The following is a 20,128-nucleotide window of genomic DNA, read 5'->3' as shown; positions in this document are numbered from 1 at the left end:
GTACTTTGGATTCGAATAATTATGCCACCACCAATGAACAGGAGGACGTTTGAATGTCGTGTCATCAGAAGTGTGAAAGTAGAAAAAACTAAGCCACATCAGTTCAAATGAGCATTTACAAACACTGAGATGCATTTTTGGCCTTTTTTGACAGCAGTGCTGACACTTTGCCATGTAAAAAAAAGGAAAGTATTGTAGAATAGACACGAAAAATGACAGTTTTTTGCTGTAAAACTCCGTTTTAACACCTTTGAATCCCAAATCATAATGTGTTTGTTGTTATCAGCGGTTTCACGATGCTCATCCGAGAGAGTGAAAGATAACATTTACTGGAATGCCTGGCAAGGCCACCGGGTGGATAATTGCATAAATCACTGCATAAATCACGCTTGGACACCGACCATCAATACCATTTGTTATCTCTCAGTCTCAGAGTCAAATAATGAACATTTACACCTATCGTGCCACCAATGTTAATCAGCCTCTGTAAAGATTCATTATGAAGGTTAATTAAAAGGTGCGGGTCAATGTTTCGTCTTTTGTTTGCAGGGTCATTAATCTGAAGTGAGAGTAAATGCTGGCAAATGTATAATGAAAGGCAAATGATAATAGAGCCATAAAATGCATAATATTATGTATAAGTTAAATAAAAATCAGGAATAATTATTCCTTCTGTCAGAGGTAAATTCCTGCAAATTGGGAGGCAGAGACTTCAGTTATCAGGCCCCTCTCTTGTGGAACCAGCTACCAGTTTAGAAGGCAGAGCCTTCAGTTATCAGGCCCCTCTCTGTGGAACCAGCTGCCAGTTTGGGAGGCAGGGCCTTCAGTTATCAGGCCCCTCTCTGTGGAACCAGCTGCCAGTTTGGGAGGCAGGGCCTTCAGTTATCAGGCCCCTCTCTGTGGAACCAGCTGCCAGTTTGGGAGGCAGAGCCTTCAGTTATCAGGCCCCTCTCTGTGGAACCAGCTGCCAGTTTGGGAGGCAGAGCCTTCAGTTATCAGGCCCCTCTCTGTGGAACCAGCTGCCAGTTTGGGAGGCAGAGCCTTCAGTTATCAGGCTACTCTCTTGTGGAACCAGCTGCCAGTTTGGGAGGCAGAGCCTTCAGTTATCAGGCCCCTCTCTTGTGGAACCAGCTGCCAGTTTGAGAGGCAGAGCCTTCAGTTATCAGGCCCCTCTCTTGTGGAACCAGCTGCCAGTTTGAGAGGCAGAGCCTTCAGTTATCAGGCCCCTCTCTGTGGAACCAGCTGCCAGTTTGAGAGGCAGAGCCTTCGGTTATCAGGCCCCTCTCTTGTGGAATAAGCTGCCATTAAATGTCTGGGAAGCAGACACCCTTTCCACTTTTAAGACCAGGCTTAAAACTTTCCTTTCTGATAAAGCTTATAGTTAGGGATGGCTCAGGTGATCCTGAAACATCCCATAGTTAAGCTGCTATAGGCCCAGCCTGCTGGGCCTCATCTGTCACACCTTTCCTCACTTTACTCTCTTTTCTCCTTTTTAATTTCTCAAATGATATTATGTACATGTGACATTATTGTGGTCATTAACTCGTGTTTCCCTGTTCCAACAGGTATCCTTTAAATGGTGTTACAGTGGGTTTTTCCCCTCTTTTCTGTCCTCTCAGCCCCCAGCTGGTGGAGGCGGATGGCCACCCTTCCTGGTTCTGGTTCTGCTAGAGGTTTCTTCCTGTTCAAAGGGAGTCGTTCCTCTCCACAGGCACGCTCAGGACGGGAGATTGGACTGAAGACAAGTTTCGGTGCAATCTGTTGGTTTCCTTAGCTGGGAAACTGTTTTTGAATTGGCTCTATATGAATGAATTGGATTATTTTGAAAATAATTATGATTACAATGAATTGAATTCCAATTGGCTTGAATTGGACTATATTATTTAAGTGCCTTGAGATGACATTTGTTGTAATTTGGAGCTATATAAATAAAATTGAATTGAAATGACGACTAACAGCCGCTTTGGTCCACAGCACCAAATGTAGCAGTTTGTTGCATTGCATGAAGCTGTCACAGATGTGATATTGCACAACTAAAACGTGTTCAAAAACAGTTGGAGGTAAGAGGGTGTGGACAGTGGCATTGCACCAGGGCCAGAGAACCAAGTTAACCCCAGTCCTACTGGACTTTTCTACTTTGCAGACAGTTGGAAATGTTAGGGATACAAAACACATGTTTAAACTTAAATATTAATACAGACATGGTCACAGGTTGACCTTTATTTATGGTCACTGTAGCAGTGTAAAAATAGAAAGTACTCTGGTCTTGATGTGATAAATGCCATAAATGATCCATAAAAAAAAAAATGGATAAATGGTTCATATTAAAGTTACAAAAACAAACTCCAGTTATTGCTGCATTCTGTGAGTGGATACAAATAATATAAAAATGTAAAAATAAATCTGACAAAGTCTTTGAGACTGTAAAGGCCCTTCTCTAACCTCTCTAACACTAACACACTTCAGAAACAGATCGGGTCTCTAACAGACAGCCGAGCTTTGTTTGTTTCTCCTCATCTTCCTCCGGGTAATGGAGAAAGAATTAAATGAAAATCAGCCCAAAACAGAAATGATCCAGCCGGAACAATCCTGCAGCATCTGACACTTAGAGTTACAGCCAACTGCTGAGTTACTTCTCCACAAGGGAGACGGGTCGGTGGCGTAGCTGTGTTTACCAAACCTTTATGAAAACCTTGCCCCCCCTCGACGACGGCATCGCTTGCGGACATGGAGAGACGAGCAGAACTTCATTTGTCAGGGAGAAGAGGAACGAGCCAGCGGACGGCTTTGTTCACCGAGCACTTCAGCAGCAGATAAGAAAAAGCCATTTTATTCTCAGCTTCCAATCACCTTCAAGCACAGAGTGACCTTTCCAGAGAATATGGTGAAAGAAAGGGAGTCTAAAAGAATAACACACCTGGACCTGAAGTGAGCCCCACAGAAAAGATCTCCGGACACCCAGTGATGTGTGACCTACAGGCTCACACTGAACCCCACGCTGGAAATCTTTGGTTTCCTTTGTCACATTCTTCACTGAAGTTCAGCCTTTAAGTGTAATCACATGCTCAGCACAGGGCTCTTAACGGAGACTTCGGAAAAGTTGAAAATGTCACATTCTGTTAAAACCTCACCAGAGGTGGGTAGTAACGAATTACATTTACTTGAGTAAGTTTTTGAAAAAATTGTACTTCTAGGAGTAGTTTTAAATCTCTATACTTTTTACTTTTACTTGAGTAGATGTGTGCAGCAGAAGCTGTCCTCTTACTCCGCTACATTAGGCTACAATGAGCTGGTTACTTTTCTTCTTACCTCTTTGGTATTCTACGCCTCATTATTTTTATCCCCCCGCGTACGCCTCATTTTAATGTTTTATTCTGACAGAGAGAGAGACTTCCACCAAAGGCTCTACCACCTGACTGTGTTCCACCAATCAGACGCAGCCGTGCAGTCTGGTCACGTGACCGTACTCAATCTCAGCGGCGGGACGGGTTAGCTTTAGCATTAGCAGTCGTAGCAAACAAACAAAGAAACAGATGAAAAATGTCAGAATCAACGGTGGGAAATGAAGACGCAGACGAGGCCTCATACTGAAAGCATGTTTACCTTACAAAGAGTGAGAAACAGCAGCTACATTATGTGTCTTCTGTGTCAACCAAAACAAACGCACATTTCAGCAGAAACTCAACACCTAACTTGAGGAAACATGTAGCGCTAAGTTTCCTAAATTCCGTTTTTTCCCCCATGGATAGGTGAATGTTTGTTTTTAGGTTACATATGGGTTACATATGTTTTAAACATTTCCTAAGTCTCTTTTATTTTTTATTGAAGTACTTGAATTTACCTGGATTATTTTAATTTAAGCTATTTTGTAATTAATTCATTCATTTTAATTTATTTTATCGATTGGATGAACTCTAATTTGCCTAAAGATGATTATTTAGTATTTTTGTCTGTCTGATTGAATGCTTGTGTTAACAAATAAATCAGACGTTACTCAACAGTTACTCAGTACTTGAGTAGTTTTTTCACCAAGCACTTTTTTACTCTTACTCAAGTAATTATTTGGATGACTACTTTTTACTTTTACTTGAGTCATATTATTCTGAAGTAACAGTACTTTTACTTGAGTACAATTTTTGGCTACTCTACCCACCTCTGGACCTCAGACAGAACTTCCTGTTTAAATGAATCCGAATCACAAATAAAACAATTTAAGTGAGCGGGACAGGGTCCCAATGTGAACCCGTAGTTGTTCATTTACTTTTGCTCTCAATCTGGCTGCTTTATTGAGCAGAACTAAATAGTTAGACAAGAAAAGTACTTGGTTTGGTATTAATTATGGACATCAATATGCGAGAAAGTGGGTGAGACGTCAGGTCGGTTTTACTTTTATATGAATCATCATTTGTCTGTAGGAAGAAAAAACTGCAACATTTTCTTTTCTAGCAACACGTTTATCATTTGTTCTGTCAATTAAGGAAAGATTTTCCCTCAGAGTTAAAGGTCTCGATAGCTGATTTCAAGTCTTTGTTACAGCAGGACATTCATTTAGCACATAAAAAAGGTCCCATTTAGAGTAAAATGCACAACGAAACAGGGCTTACTTTGTAACTGAGCAACTTTTAGATCAAATGTGTAACAGCCAACAAGTTCTTCAATCGAATCGACCAGTTAGGCTGGCTCATTCTCTGAAAAACAAGGCTTGGGTGGCGTCCTCTAAACTGAAGAGAAATACAACTCATATGAACATTAATTTGCCAGAATTTGTATATTCATTGAAGGTGATCATAAGTCGTTACTGCCTGCAAGAACAACCTCTCTGTGGGGTCTTTTATGGGAGGAGGAACCTTCGTCTTCTGCCCAAAAAGCTGTGATTTTTACAATAAAGGCTAAAAAATTGAACACCTTTTTAGCTCTAAAACCTTTATAACGCTACATGTACCTTTCACCAGAGATGGGACCGAGTCACACATGTGCAAGTCTCAAGTAAGTCCCAAGTCTTAGCTTTCAAGTCTAAGGTAAGTCCCAAGTAATTTTTTTCTTGAGCAAGTCAAGTCAAGTCACCTTATTATTGCAATTTTACCTGCAGAATCTGATCTTAATAAAGTGAAAAGACAAGATATAAGTAACTGTCAGTAAACATCATTGGCCAATGTGTCCAACCTGTTCACCCCGTATCATATCAAGCTAACGTTAGCTAACTACCGGCTAGGCTAACAGGATCATATGAGCTAATTTGACGAGCACTGACTGGTCAGAATGGATCTACAAATGACGAATAAAGTTCGAAGTTGTGGTCTGGCTGTCCGAGATGTTGATGCCGCATGTCTTGCACTGTGCTGTTTGTCTTTTGCCGTCAAAATGGTAATTACGAAAGCCGAAGACAACGACTCTCGGTCCCCCTCCCGCTGACATGTTGATGCATATCTGATATGAGTTTATTCTCTCCAATAAACACTAAGGCATGTAGAGAGGGCATGGCTGATTCACAGGGTAGCGATCCAATAATGACGCCATTCTCAGCCTGCGCTCCTACCGGGTAATCGATGTTATTTTTTAAATTAATTTAGTAATTTCATATTCAAACTGAATAACACTCAAGTCATCGTGTCTCAAGTCAAGTCAAGTGCCGAGTCTTTAACTTCCAAGTCCGAGTCGAGTCTCAAGTCTTTTATTTTTTGTCAAGTCAAGTCACAAGTCATCAAAACAGCGACTCGAGTCGACTCGAGTCCAAGTCACAGTGACTCGAGTCCCCATCTCTGCCTTTCGCAGTCATAACATGGCGACATTTTCATTATGTGAAACCATCATGCATGATGAAAGATTAGAAAACTGCAACATCCCCAGGTTTTGTCCCATCCGACCTGCTACTGTCTGACAAATTTAACTTTTCTCCCTCACAGCTGGTCACAGCTGGTCAGGGTTGGGAATAAAATCTGCTCAACACACTGGAAAAAATCTAAATCTTACCAAGTATATTTGTCTCATTGAGTATCTCATTACACTTAATATAAGACACAACTGCCTAACAAGTACTATTTCAGCCAGATATAGGGACTTGTTTGAAGACAATACATCTGGAATATCTTGTTAAATGAAAAAGTCTTGAAAACAAATTGTTTTCAGTCATATTTCACATGAAACAAGCTTTTTTTTTTTTACATTTGAAGAGGTTTTTAAGCTAATTTCAAGATAACTTTTAACTGAAAAGTCCTAAATATCACATCTTATTTCAAGAAATCTTGACAAGCCGATTTTCACTAGTTCCATTGGCAGATTTTTTGCTTATTTCAAGCAAAAACGTCTTGTATTTGTTGTTTTTTTTACTTATTTTTGGAGGGGCATTTTTTCCAGTGCACAAAACAAGCAGCGTATAACACCACCATCTCACAGCTTTTGTGACCCCACAATGGTCCTCTGAGACTGGGCAGTGAGGCTGATTCTCTCACCCTGGCAGGATCATTGGGCCTTTGAATTAAACCATGAACTGTTTTTGATTTTTATTCAAACTGCAAAGGGGATTCAGGTTTTCAGATTCTGGAGGGGAGACACCCCGGGGAGAAAGCTCTGTTCAGCTCCACAGTCGTAAATGAGGTTCACACACACACACACACCCAGGCAGTGAGAAGGTGCCAAGAGCCTGCATCCATCCATCTGCTGAGTTCAGCCTGTTGCAGTACAGCCAAATTACACAATCGTCATACAGAAAACACTCTGCACTTACTGAAGAATTAAACGCGTTTGCCGATCTAAATTTAAAGCGACGGACTGGAAAACATTATACGCCACAGCCACTCTAAACTGGAGTCACTGGGTTTAAACGCAGAACACTGTGTGCATCGGGCTCGTCTCATTAGACGCAACTTCTCACATCCACTGTGTCAAAACTGTCTTTTATTTGATCATTCTCAGAAGCTAAATGCGAGAGAATGCTTTTGATGGGAAATAGAACCGAGTTTTGGACCAGAGGGGAGGATTTCATACGAGCTCGACAGCAAAGGAAGAAGGAAGGCAGAGTGTGTTAGAGACAGAAATCTTATGATCTCACGGGTTAAAAAAAGTAATGCACATGAAAAGCCCCCAGGCTTAAAGGTATGTATTTATATATGGTGAGAGAATCTTGGCAAGACCTGTGAAGCTGTTGGAAAGGAGGAAAACTCCAGCGACATCAGTGAGTCTCTAGCAAAAAAAAACAAGACATGACAAGAAATCCCACAGACATTACCGAGGTTACGATCAAGCGCCGTATATATAATCACGTCTTTGTAGCTGAACTGCTCCGTCAGAGGAGGAAAAACACGAGTAATCTGAAGAAATGAAGCTGGGGAAAGAACTTGCCACTGAGTGGAGCATTGGAGCCCCTTTGCCTCGAATAAAACAGCATTAGGAAGACTTTAGGAAGATGTAACTATAAATATAACAAGTTTAACATATTCATCAAGATAAGATCAAAACTGAAATGAGGACTTTTATACATTCATTAAAAAGGAGGGTTTACATATCATAACTTAAGGTTCTGACTCCATTATCAGAAGAATATCAAATCAAATATATTTGTAGCACATTTCATGTACAAAACAATTCAAAGTGCTTTACATAAAATAAAAGCATTGCAGCAGGGAGTGGAAGAAATACATAAAAGAATATAAAGAGAAACGAATAAAATAATTTAAATGAATTTAAAAACAAGCAACAGTCCAGATAAATTAAAAGATATCGTGCAGATTTCCTGCATAGACAAATGAGAAAATAAATGTTTTTAACCTGGATTTAATAAATAAATGCGCTCATACCAAACATTGACTTTCAAGTTCATTAGACTCACACAAAACTCCATTTTTGTGTTATATATTGTATTTACATTTATGTTTGCACATTTTAATAAACCGCTGCTTTTATATATATATATATATATATATATATATATATCCTTTTTTTCTTAGCAGTATACAAAGAAATGAAGGGTACCTCAGGAGTTTTCCTCAGCACTATGCAACCTTCCTATACTTTGTCAGAAATGATTGTTGAAGCCATTTTTCTCTTTTTATGATCAGGGCGTTGATATTTACAGGCACGCCACTGCGTCCTCTCTTAAATGCTTGGATGCATTTTATAATCTTGCCCTGAGGTTAATTACTGGAAGCATGAAAAAATCTTCTCTATCTGAAAGTGTGGACGAGTATGAGGTTATTCCTCAATAAGGACCATCTCAAGAAGCTGCCATCTCAGATTTTCATCACCCATTTGCTGCACTGGTGTGGTCCATGTCTTATAAGATTGGGTGCAATGACTAATTTAAAGTCTGGAAAATCTGCTTTCAGTTTCTCTGCTTCAACCAACAAGATCGTCCCCGGATCATTTTGCCATCTAATGACTGACAAGACGTTGGACTTGGACTATGTAAAGTAAAATCCATTCCCTGAGGAGTGGTACTGTACTTCGTCTCCATGTTAAAGGGATAGTTCGCCTCTGTTGACATGAAGCTGTATGACATCCCATATTAGCAATATCATTTATGAACATTTTCTTACCCCCTGCATGTCACACCGCGGTGAGGTCAAGTGGGTTTTTTGTCTCGTCTCTGTCATGTTTTGTCACTTCCTGTTTTATTTTGAAATATTAACTCTTCCTCTCGTGTCCCAGTCTAATTGTCGCATGAATGATTCCACCTGTTCCCTGTTAACCCTGTGTGTATAAGGGGCTGTGGCTGTGTTCGAAACACCTACTACATACTTCCATTCTGCATACTCAGGCCTCCTCAGCCCTGTTTCAAACCAATTCTAATAACTTCTTGTCATGTAAAATTGTTTGGCCATTTTTTGGTAGTCTTGGAGCTTTTCAACCTTTCCAAAGATTCTTCTTTTTGTTTATTTTGCAGCACATATTGCTGTAATATCTACAAAGCAAATTATGTTTTTCATGTATTGATTCCACACATACGCCACAACCTGATTCATTCAGAAAAGCAGACTATAATTTAGATAAACTAGAATGTGTTTGCTATGAAAACACGCAGCCTTATCGATGTCTTGTAACCTTGTCTCTATGCATCTCATGGCAGTGTTTTTGTGGCCGCCTCAGCATGAGCAACATATCCGCATATGACCGTCCTGTTGCAGGATTCAGAGAGACATTTTCTTATGACGGTGGTGTGACTTTCCACAGCTGTAGAGGGAACCAAAGAGTCTCTGTGTGACTCTAAGGCTGTGTTCGAAACCGCATACTACATACTCATCGATCAGACAGTATGCAGAGTGTTTACCCACAATGCATTTCGCTCCTGCCCGAGCCGAAATCAGTCGGCCTGAAGCTGATTTCGCTTAAGCTCTAAACTCTGTAAACTTTAGCAACATTTGAAACATTTTCAGGTGAGAAAGTAGTCGTTTAGATCCGCAACGTGTTGAAAACTTGACAAAATACCGGCTGTTTACAATTTTGTTCCCACGAATTCGGCGCTGCTAAAGCTAGCCGCAGTGAGCAACGCACTTCCGGTTATTTTCACAAAATAAAATACCCGTTGCCTTTTATCATAGGGAAAGCCATTACGATACAATTGGTGCTTTTGTTTTGAAAACAGGAAGTGAACCTACCCTCGTTGTAGCTAGCTTGAAACTGCCGTATTGAAAGGAAATGACGATCGGCGACGTCACGTTACGTTGCATCTTGGGTAGTTTGAGTATAAGTAGTAACCTCATGATGCATACCCAACATTTCAGAGAATCTAGTATGCATCCGGGAACTTAAAAAAAGTTTAAGTTAGTAGGAGTAGTGGGAGTAGTAGGTGGTTTCGAACACAGCCTGTGTCTCCCATTGTCCTGTGCCAGTGTGTCGTATTTGTTGGTTCAAACGTGCTTCACTCTTGCCTTTTCAAAGCCATTGTCCAAGTTCTAAGTAACCATTTTGGTCGTTTTCTCGCTAAGAGAGTTTTTTTGTTCCGATTAACTTTAATAATATAGTCTTCCTAAAGCCAAGTTTAAGTTTCAAAGCTTTCTTGTTTTTTCCTCCCAGTGGAGAGATTTTTTGTTTGATAAATATTTCATAGTGTAGTGCCTCCTATGCTTTTTGTTTTCCTCTGTAGCAGGAGTGGCTTTAAGTTAAAACTAAATTTTGCTAATCCTTTTTGTATTTCCTCCTTATAGTGGAGTGATTCTTATTTTAATAATTTTTCATAGATATACTTCTCTCACTTTGGGATAAGTATATATGTTAATAGATAACTTCTATAGACTTCTATGTGCAGGCCGTGCAGTCCCCTGCTTCCGAGCAGTAAACACCATAACAGTGATACGAAGGGAGAGAAAATAGCGCCAAGCAATTGTGAGGTCTGACTTTTTCCTGGAGAACGATTTTGTGATGCAAATGTATTACTCTTTTGAATGCATATTGTTTTGAGAAGCAAATGTTCATAAACGATATTGCTAATATGGGATGTCATACAGCTTCATGTCAAAAGAGACAAACTATCCCTTTAAGCTGGACTGAGAGCAGGCTAGAGGCTAATGTGGCTGACAATCCCAGTGCCACAAAGTGTTGCTATGAGGATATGGGCCACATTCTCTCACATTGCATTATAGCCATTACTTAACCACTTACTTCAGTTTAAACTTTTTAAACTTATAAGCTTTCAAAATGCCCCTCTGCCACCCGTGTACCAACATGGAGACATCCCCCCCGCCCCGCTTAAATCAACGCCTAGCATCTTCATCGATCTGTGCTTTAAAGCAGCCTTTCTGCTGTGCCTGAAGGGCCCAGAGCCTTCGAGAGAAATTTATGTCTCCATTACCGCTGCATCACCCAGTCGTCAAAGGGCAGAAGATTCATTTAGAGGAAAAGAAAACATGATGTGCACCACGGGGGTAACAGCAGAAGGGAAAATGGATCGGCGTTAACGTTGGGAACCAATCAGCACAGTGTTGGGAGCGACAAAAACATCGGTCACATGATGTAAATTAGCTGCAGTTAGATTCTGTTTTAACAAACCTTTCAAACGGTCGAGGTCTGCGAACTCTGCACCCCAGTGAACTGTTGTGCCTTCTTTAGACACAGACAGACCATAATAATCAGGCACTTAACAGTCCGTGAATCCTTCTGGGAAATATATTTAAATCTCAGCACAGGAAGCAATACTTTCCCTTCACTTTTAATTTGCTGCAGGCACAATGACAACGAGCCGGTTTCATCAATGAACCAAAGAGACGGCGTTTTTAACTCAAAGGCAGTTAGAGGAATATAAGGAAAGAAGGAGAACTGCCTTAAACTACTGAGCAAGGTATCAATAGACAATTACCGCCACTATAATTAATCAAGGAGAAATTTCTCCCATTGACCCCTGGATTGGAGAAGGCTAAAAAGGAGCTGCCTGAAGGTCACGGCCCTCATTAACAGGATTCAGTGGATCTATATGCACCGTCTGTTGTAATTCGTTGCTATTTCACAAGATGAATGAAGAAGACACAGAAGGTGAGAGGGAAGGTAGCTGAACAGTAAGAGGGAGGAGGAGGAGGGGAAACGTGAGGAACTGGTAAAACTCTACACATACTTTTACTGAAAGTATTCGATTCAAACCTGGAAGTATTCATCCCGTGGTTCAACTAAGCCGAAGACTCAATCAGACTCATGGAAAAATGGACCTCAGATCACCATATCTAGATAGCTTGGAAGGGAAAATCTGAAAAGTTTGAAGCAAATTCACTCAGTAATTTAGCCTAGAAATCTAGACGCCCCTAGCGGCCGCAAATGGAATTTGCTCCGGGGCTAGTCTAGTCACTTGTGGTCGTTTTGCGAGGTTCCAAATCAAAACTTAATCGAGCCAATCAAATCGTGAGGAGCGGGGTCAGAGGCCGGGCTACCTAGTGACGACAGAGGTGCGACGTTTCAGTGTGTAGTTCCAGAGAGAGGTAAACAATGGCTGCGCCCGGCGAACAGGCTTATATAACAGCTATATTGCCTTCCATTAGCTAGCTCTCTTTAGATTTATAGGGAAACGAAGTAAACTTACATCTGAGAGCAATCCCCAGTCGAAGACGGCGGGCCGAACGGCAAAACCGGAAGTGCGTTGCTCACTGCGGCTAGCTTTAGTAGCGACAAATTCGTGGGAACAAAATTGTAAATAGCTGGTATTTTGTCAGATTTTCAACACCTTGGGGGTCTAAATGACTACTTTCTCGCCTGAAAATGTTTCAAATGTTGCTAAAGTTATATATTTACAGAGTTTATAGCTTAAGAGCAATCAGCTTTTCAGGCCATAGACTACACACCACGATGTACATTCCGTCGCGTTGACTACATAAAACTTCTTCATCGCTCTGATTGGTTGTTGCGCCATCCTATTGCGTGGCGTTAAACTTGACAGACAGCCGTTTATCCCGCCCACACTGCTATCCAGCGTCACTCGACCCCTGTACAGCTTTTTGCTGTACGGGTCTGGCTTACTAGGCTATCAGTAATTGTCTTTCCTCAGAAAATGTTTAACCCACCAGAGGGAAAGAGATTCAAAAGAGTTTTATTTTTTGCATCTAAGCAAGCATCTAACTTCAAAAGCAGGGAACAGATTATTAAACGAAAGTACAGAGAAAATGTCTTGAGTGATTTATAGAAACATGTTCAAAGATAAATGTAAATACATGATGTAATGACAGCCTGAACCCTCTCAGACCAGCTTTCTGGGGAGGATTCATCCCTCCATCAGACCTGCTGCCACTGATTTTCAGCCCACTTCTTGTGTCCTTTGGCCCAGCTCAGCCTTTTCTCCCTGTTTCCCTTCCTTAAGAACGGCTTCTTGACAGCCACCCTTCCATGGAGCCCATTTCTGATGAGGCTTGGGCCAACAGCAGATGGATCAGCTGAAGGTCCAGATGCATCTCTCAGCTCCTGTGTCAGGTCTTTGCTGGATTTTTTCCTCTTTCTTAAGGACATCACTTTCAGATGCTGTTCATCTGCTGCAGATAGTTCTTTAGGCCTGACACTTCTTCTTCTGTCCTCCACTTGTCCAGTTTCCTCAAATGTTTTAAGGACACACTGCACACCATGCTGAGATATGCCAAGTTTTCAGCTAACAGCTCTTTGGGAATCACCTTGTTGCTGCAGAAATCCTGTTTTCTGTCTGTCGCACTGTGTTATCTTTGCTGTTTTTCACACATGCAGCTAAAGAAATGGGAACAAATGATGTGTCTGTGACAGGCTGCTGGGAACAAAGTGCCTATCGATACGATTAAGAGCCAGGGACCTCTAAAGTAAGTTATAGGTCAGAGTTAAGTGGTTTGACAAATTGAAAAACAAATGCCATGAAAATGGTCAGGTACAAGGACTGGACTGAAAAAGCAGCCAAATGTCCAAAGAAACCTTCAGAAAGCTGGAGAACTATTGACTATAGAACACTTTAAAAGATTACAAGAAAGCCTGGCTGCTTGGAAGCAACATATAAAGAACAGAGGGGGTGGCTCAATACTTTTGCACATGACTTCTCCGTAAAGATGTCACATTGGACGCTCTTTCAGTTGTGAAGGAAAGCATCACCGGAGGATTTGGAGCCTGAGAGTAAAAGCAAAGGTGTTTTGCTGAGTCACTGGGAGAAGAATGACCTCTAATCTTCACAGGAAATGTTCAAACTATTGAGTTAACCCTCCTGTTGTCTTGCAGGTCAAAAGTGACCCACCACCATGTTTAGCTGTAGAAAAAATACCTTAAACTATCTTTTTCCAACTTGAAATTTTATGACTTTTCCTAAAGGGACCCCATCATTAGAAAAAGTCACACTTTATTTTTGTTTATGTTTCCATGTGGGCTGTACACCACTAGGGTACAAAGATTGTCTTTTGGGTCATTTTTGACCCGTGAATTATAAAAACATTTAAACAGCAGAAAAAAGTTCACTGTTTTTTTTCCCTTTAAATATAATTAATTCAGAAGTAATTACTTCACATTTATATAATAGCAATAATAAACCTTTATTATGTAAAAGAAAACTGAGAAAACAAGAAAACTGTTGGTCCAACTGACAGTTGGTTTGTGGTATAAAAAAAAAGTATAATCCTGAAAACTTGTGATTGTCTTTTTGTATTGTGTAACAAAAAATACATGATAAAAAAATTTATTGAATAGAGTTGAATAGATAAATAACAGGTGGTTTCATCATACAAAATAGATTTTGGATTTAAAATTCAATTAAGTTGCTTTATTTTGGGGCTTTGGTAGGGCGGGTCATTTTTGACCCGTAGGACAAAGGGAGTAAACACAATGTTAAGACCGCACAAAGGGTTAAATCATGAATAATAACCTAAGGCCGAAATCAAACATCCGTACTCTCTCTTCTTCCTCTCCGTCTGCAGCTCTGATGAGTTTAAATTGCAGCTCGGAGGACAAAACACCAAACAACGCTGTGCAATGACGATCAATTAAAAGCGAACTCCAGTCGCGTTCACTGCATTCAGCCGACATATGATTTCCTCCATTTGTCTGAATAATTTTCTGCACTGCGATGTAGTCAGAGGCATTTATTGTGATTGGCAGATACATCATTAAAACTCCGGCCACTCAATAAGGCAAACGCTCCTCCAGTGTGCGTGGGCGTGTGCATCTTAAGTTAAGCGACTGTGCAGAAAATGCAGTAATGTGTCGCTGACACTTCTCAGAGCTGCAGCCTGGATGAGAAAGCTCTGTAATGAAGTGAATCACCGAGGTAGCCAAGCTGACTCACATGCAATTAAAGCTGCGGAACATAAGGAGTCGAGGTCTGGATGAGGGAAAAGGTAGGAAACTGTCATATTGTGCACAGGAAAAAATGAATTTGAGGGTTTAAGCAGGCCTGAAAACCTGTGATGCTGCTTCTCTACAAACTTAAAAACAGCACCAATCACCACGAAAAAGGTTCAACACACAAAACTAATTGGTGCAGCGAGTTTGTACAGCTCAGGGATCTCACCGCTAACTCCACATCCAAACACTTACTCCGTGTGTTCAGGTTTTAATCTGAACTCACCTCTCGCTGTGCGCTGCATTATTAATTCTGCTCCCTCTGTGAGGGTGATGTTCCTCCTGCAGCCAACTGTCACTCTCTAATCAATACCAACATGAAACAAGGCGTCCTGGGAGCTGCATCAGTTACTTAAGATGCTCGGCGCTGTTTTCAGATGCACTGCGCATACCATTTGTTCACATAAATGTCAGCTGCCGGCAGATTTAAACTCCGTTGGCTACATAAATGCATGTGTTTTACCACAGCTACCCCTTGTTTTCTGAACAAAAGCAAGCTTGATGAGGAAAAAACATGCGTTTTCTTTATGTAGGAGCTTTATTTGAATGCGAGTGTCGGATGTTTCATCTATTTTGCTGCCTCCTTTAGTGATAATGCAGCTCGGCTTCATGTCCTACTATCAAATAGTCACAAAGGAAAAAATAAAAAATAAATCCCAGAATATTTGCAGATAGATGCAGACTTTTAAAGAAATGTGTTTCAATGGTGTCTGCAACACCGTCCATCTCATATTATTATATTATCCCTCCCTCTTAGACTTTTAATTATATGTCTTTTATGTTTTATGTCTTTTTTACTTGCTGCAACACTAATTTCCCTACGGGGACACAAATAAAACTTAATCTGAATCTGAATCTCATGGCAAAACAGGAAATAATCACAAAAACTGAATATATTTATTTTTGTCTGCAAAATAACTCCACAGAGGAAAACGGGGAGGCAGCATTTAGTCATAAATTAACCAATTAACTGTTGGCTCATTCAACAGCAGGGGAAAAGTCCATATTTGGATGGTAAAGTTGAAGAGCAAAACTTCAGGCCTGTCCCGAACGCTAGCGCTTCACTTAGGTTCAGTATTAACAGTGTGATTGTTAAGTTTAGGAAAACATCATTAACTCATACCAGAAATCCTCCTCAAATGTGTGCACAAAAATCAATACATATTTATACAAAAAAAATAGGGCTGGGCAATTAATTATTTAACCCCAACAAATATTTTATCGTGCATTAGCGCAGGTTTTATTATTTATTTTATTATTGTAAAAATCTGTTGCTCACAGGCTTTTATTTTGTAAAAGTCTGTTGCTGTCTGCTGCGGAACAGGAAAAGAAAGTAATCGGCGGATCCACCAAACATGGAGAAGGGTACGGAACTTTTACTCGGCCATTTTCATTTTAAAGTTCTTCCAGACGGCGGAGTCGACAGAACCAAAGTCATCTGTAAACACTGCCAAGTTGAATTGTCTTCTCAGCGTAGTAGTTCCAGTCTAAAATATCACTTAAAGGCAAAACACACAACTGATAGCAGCAAGTCATTCAAGGAAACAGACAGTGGAGCGAGGCTTCTACAGAAAAACTACAGAAAGATGCTGATGTTAAAAGTGTGTTTGCACAACAAATGTTATGGCACTTTCATTCATATGGCAGCACATTTAAAATAAAATAAATTTTGCGTACAAATGCGATTAATCAGGGAAATCATGTGATTAATTAGATTAAACATTTTAATCGTTGTCCAGCCCTAAAAAAAAAAAAAAACATACAAAAATTTGTATGAGCTTTTTGTTTGGTGACAATTTAATGTTTTTCATTGAGCTCAGGCCTGTGTTGTGCAATAGGTGCAGGTTCTGTCATCAGGTAAAGTAGAAGGAATCAGTGGGTCCGTTTCATTGGCAGCCATGATGCACAATGTTTTTTAATCCTAATTAATTACATTTTAAAGAAGGGATATTGTGAAAAATAAATAAAATCACGTTTTCTGTGCCTGAGGGGATGTACTGCTACAAACAAACGAAACAAAAAGAAATGTTTACTTTTGTATTTTGTTGAATAATATAAACAAATAATCTTTTTTAAAAACATCACTTTTTATCACCCAGCTACAAATCATGCTGAATTCAGTGTACATCAGAAGAATATACTGTTCTTTTTGTTGGCATTTGGTCAGATTTTTCCCCCCATTTACAAGACAGAAGTTCTGTCATTGAATGCGACAAATAGGAACTTGGACAATCAAAGCCTTAACCAAACCGAAACGCATCTGAAAGCAGAACTAAACTACAGCCAGCAACAAAAAACAAGAGTTTTTTTCACTTAATTTTAGTCAAAGTTTCACAAAATCTAAGTGTGGTCCTTTATGTAATTATTTTTGTTATATATTTTTATTACCTCCGCCAAGGAGGTTATGTGCTCGCCCGAGTTTGTCTGGATGTTCGTCTGGATGTTCGTCTGTTCGTGCTGCAATCTTGTGACCTGCCACAAGGTGGCGCGACCTCAAGGTGCCAAAGCCAGACAGAATGCATAGTGCGCGGATTGAATGCAAATTGCGCGGATTTGCTGTAATTAGCACAACAAAAGATTGCAACGGCAAGCCAGTGTGCACGGCGAACACTGCTGTTCAATAATGAATAGGGAGAAGGTAATGCCTCTTCTGCTGACAGCGCCAAAGAACAAGTAGCCCACATCAGGAACGTATGTCCATACATGGCTCGCTATCCACAGGTAGGCCACACCTTCGCAGCCATCTGTGATTGTTTCAGACCATTCACTACAATATATGGGTGGATAAAAAAAATGCGCTTATAAAACAAAGCTTCCTTGGCGGAGGTCTGCACTCTCTGAGTGCATTTCTAGTTTTTTTTATAGATTTAACAAACTTCAATAGTTTGGTACTGAAGGACTTACATGTTACAAAACTACAAAGAGATCAAGAAACAGGGAAGCAAGGCCTCTCAATATAACAGTTCTGCTCAATATTAGTTCCTCTGTTTGGATTTTAAATGGAAAATAAAAAGGTAAACAAAGTTTAGATTGCACTTTTCTTTTTTTTTTAATCCAAGGCTATAAAAAGAATATTGGTAGCAACCGTTGCTTGCATCTACACCTTGGTCTAGACCAAAGTTGGCAGTGAAAAGTCACCTGGAGAACATCCAGCTGTGTCCCACTGCGATAGCGAAGGCTCCTGAGGAAAAGACTTTGGCCAGAGTACAAAGAAATGCTTTTCCCTGGCATGACCGCACTGTAAGACTTGGCAAGATGCAAACAAATGGGAGTAAATTTCACCAAGATAATCCTCCACAGTTCACCTCCCAACCTCTAAAGACGGACGACACTCGGACCAGACTGTTTGAAGGATGCTGATCATGGAGGGAAAAGGAGGACACGTGCATGTGTGTTGGCGTCGATTAGCCGGCTCTGACGTCACGTCTCTGGGCCGCCTTCATTGCTAATCAAGGCCATGCCTGGCAGAAAGAGTATGATTTTTCTACCTCTCCGCCTTCTCAGCAGGTATATTAACACCCTTTGGGTGTGTTTGCATCCTGCTTGGCTGCCTCAGATCCATCAAACACCCAGCAGCTGCTTGTTAGAGAAGAGCTGGCTCTCCTCACAGTACCTGCAGGGAGCAGGAATTCTGATAGTCAGCGGTTCTTGAGGTGACATTTAATTTTGGTTTCAGCAATTTTTCATGGAAGTTTGGGAAACTTGGTATTAGATCTGCCTCGGTGCAACCTTTCGAGGTTAAGAAAGTATCAACTATTATTGGATATGTGGTGGCATATTCAAACCTCTGACTTTATAGAAGAGTTCGGGTGCCGGATTGACCAGCATCAAAATATAACAAAGAAGACCCCAGGACTGTTGAGCAGCTAGAATCCTATATGAGACAAGAAGAGGATGAAGGTCCAGCCGTTGGTGTCCTCAGTTCTCAGACATTTATGGACTGTTACTAGAAGAAGAAGGGATGCTACACAGTGGGAAACATGGACCCGTCCCAACTTTTTGAGATCTGTTGCTCCCATGAAATACATGTCGAGACAATGGCTATGTTCGAAACCGCATACTACTCCTACTACTCATCCTGACTTTTTTCCCGAATGCATACTAGATTCTCCGAAATGTTGGGTATGCATCATGAGGTTACTACTCATACTCAAACTACCCAAGATGCAACGTAACGTGACGTCGCAGATCGCCATTTCCTGTCAAAACGGCAGTTTTAAGCTAGCTACAACGAGGGTAGGTTCACTTCCTGTTTTCAAAACAAAAGCACCAATTGTATGGTAATGGCTTTCCCTATGATAAAAGGCAACGGGTATTTTATTTTGTGAAAATAACCTGAAGTGCGTTGCTCACTGCAGCTAGCTTTAGTAGCGCCGAATTCGTGGGAACAAAATTGTAAATAGCCGGTATTTAGTCAGGTTTTCAACACGTTGGGGATCTAAACGACTACTTTCTCACCTGAAAATGTTTCAAATGTTGCTAAAGTTTACAGAGTTTAGAGCTTAAGTGAAATCAGCTTCAGGCCGGCTGATTTCATCTCGGGCAGGAGCGAAATGCATTGTGGGTAAACGCTCTGCACTGTCTGATCGATGAGTATGCAGAATGGAAGTATGTATGCGGTTTCGAACACAGCCAATATTTTTCATTTAATAGTAAAATGTCTTACTTTCAACATATGAAACATTTTCTACGTTCTATTGAGAATACAATATTGATTTATGAGATTTGCAAATCCTTGCCAATAAAAAACAAAGTGTATTTTACACAGTGTTCCAATTATGGCTGTTTTTTTTTATCTGCATGCCCTTAAGAGAGCCTCAAGAAAGGATTTAATGACAAGTTTCAGGATCTCTACAGAGGAGCAGGCTAAATTATTAATTGAAACTGTCACCCGTCTCTATAGAAAAGTCATTGTGGTCCATGTATTATTCATCAGAGACGAGTTACTCCAAAGTCGTTATGAAATCAAAATTGTGTGCGGGCACAAAGGACTGATAAAAAAGATGACAAATGGATGCAATTTAAAATGAAAATCTACATATACAAACTAAACAGATCGTTTGTCAAAATGCAGGGACAAAAAAATAATGTTACAGATGCAAAACAAAAGTCTACATGTATAATTACTGCTTTAAAGAGTGAAAAAGACTAATTAAGTGTCGCACTTTATATTCTGAAAGACAAAACAAAACTGTTCAGATGTCACATATTCACAACGGTAGATTACAGAAATCTGTTATTTGATTTTCACTTAAAAATATTCCTAAAAAGAAGAAAAACACTGGCTTTATGAGACAGAAGGAACACTTTAAAAATGACGAAACACTTTCTGTCGTGCCAAACAAATGAGTCATTAACAATAAAAAAGCGCTTGTGA

General features: G+C 40.3%; 1 protein-coding gene across 7 annotated transcripts in view; it reads right to left on the bottom strand.

The window, feature by feature from the left end:
• The window catches only part of caln1 (calneuron 1), a 97,465-nt gene that overhangs the window by 27,376 nt on the left and 49,961 nt on the right, over positions 1-20,128 (bottom strand). The gene's annotated exons all lie outside the window — the stretch shown is intronic.

This window comes from Odontesthes bonariensis, chromosome 9, assembly GCF_027942865.1.
Source record: "Odontesthes bonariensis isolate fOdoBon6 chromosome 9, fOdoBon6.hap1, whole genome shotgun sequence".
Taxonomy (NCBI): Eukaryota; Metazoa; Chordata; class Actinopteri; order Atheriniformes; family Atherinopsidae; genus Odontesthes; species Odontesthes bonariensis.
The sequence above is the reverse complement of the archived record's forward strand: the minus strand, read 5'-3'. Positions and strand labels throughout refer to the sequence as shown.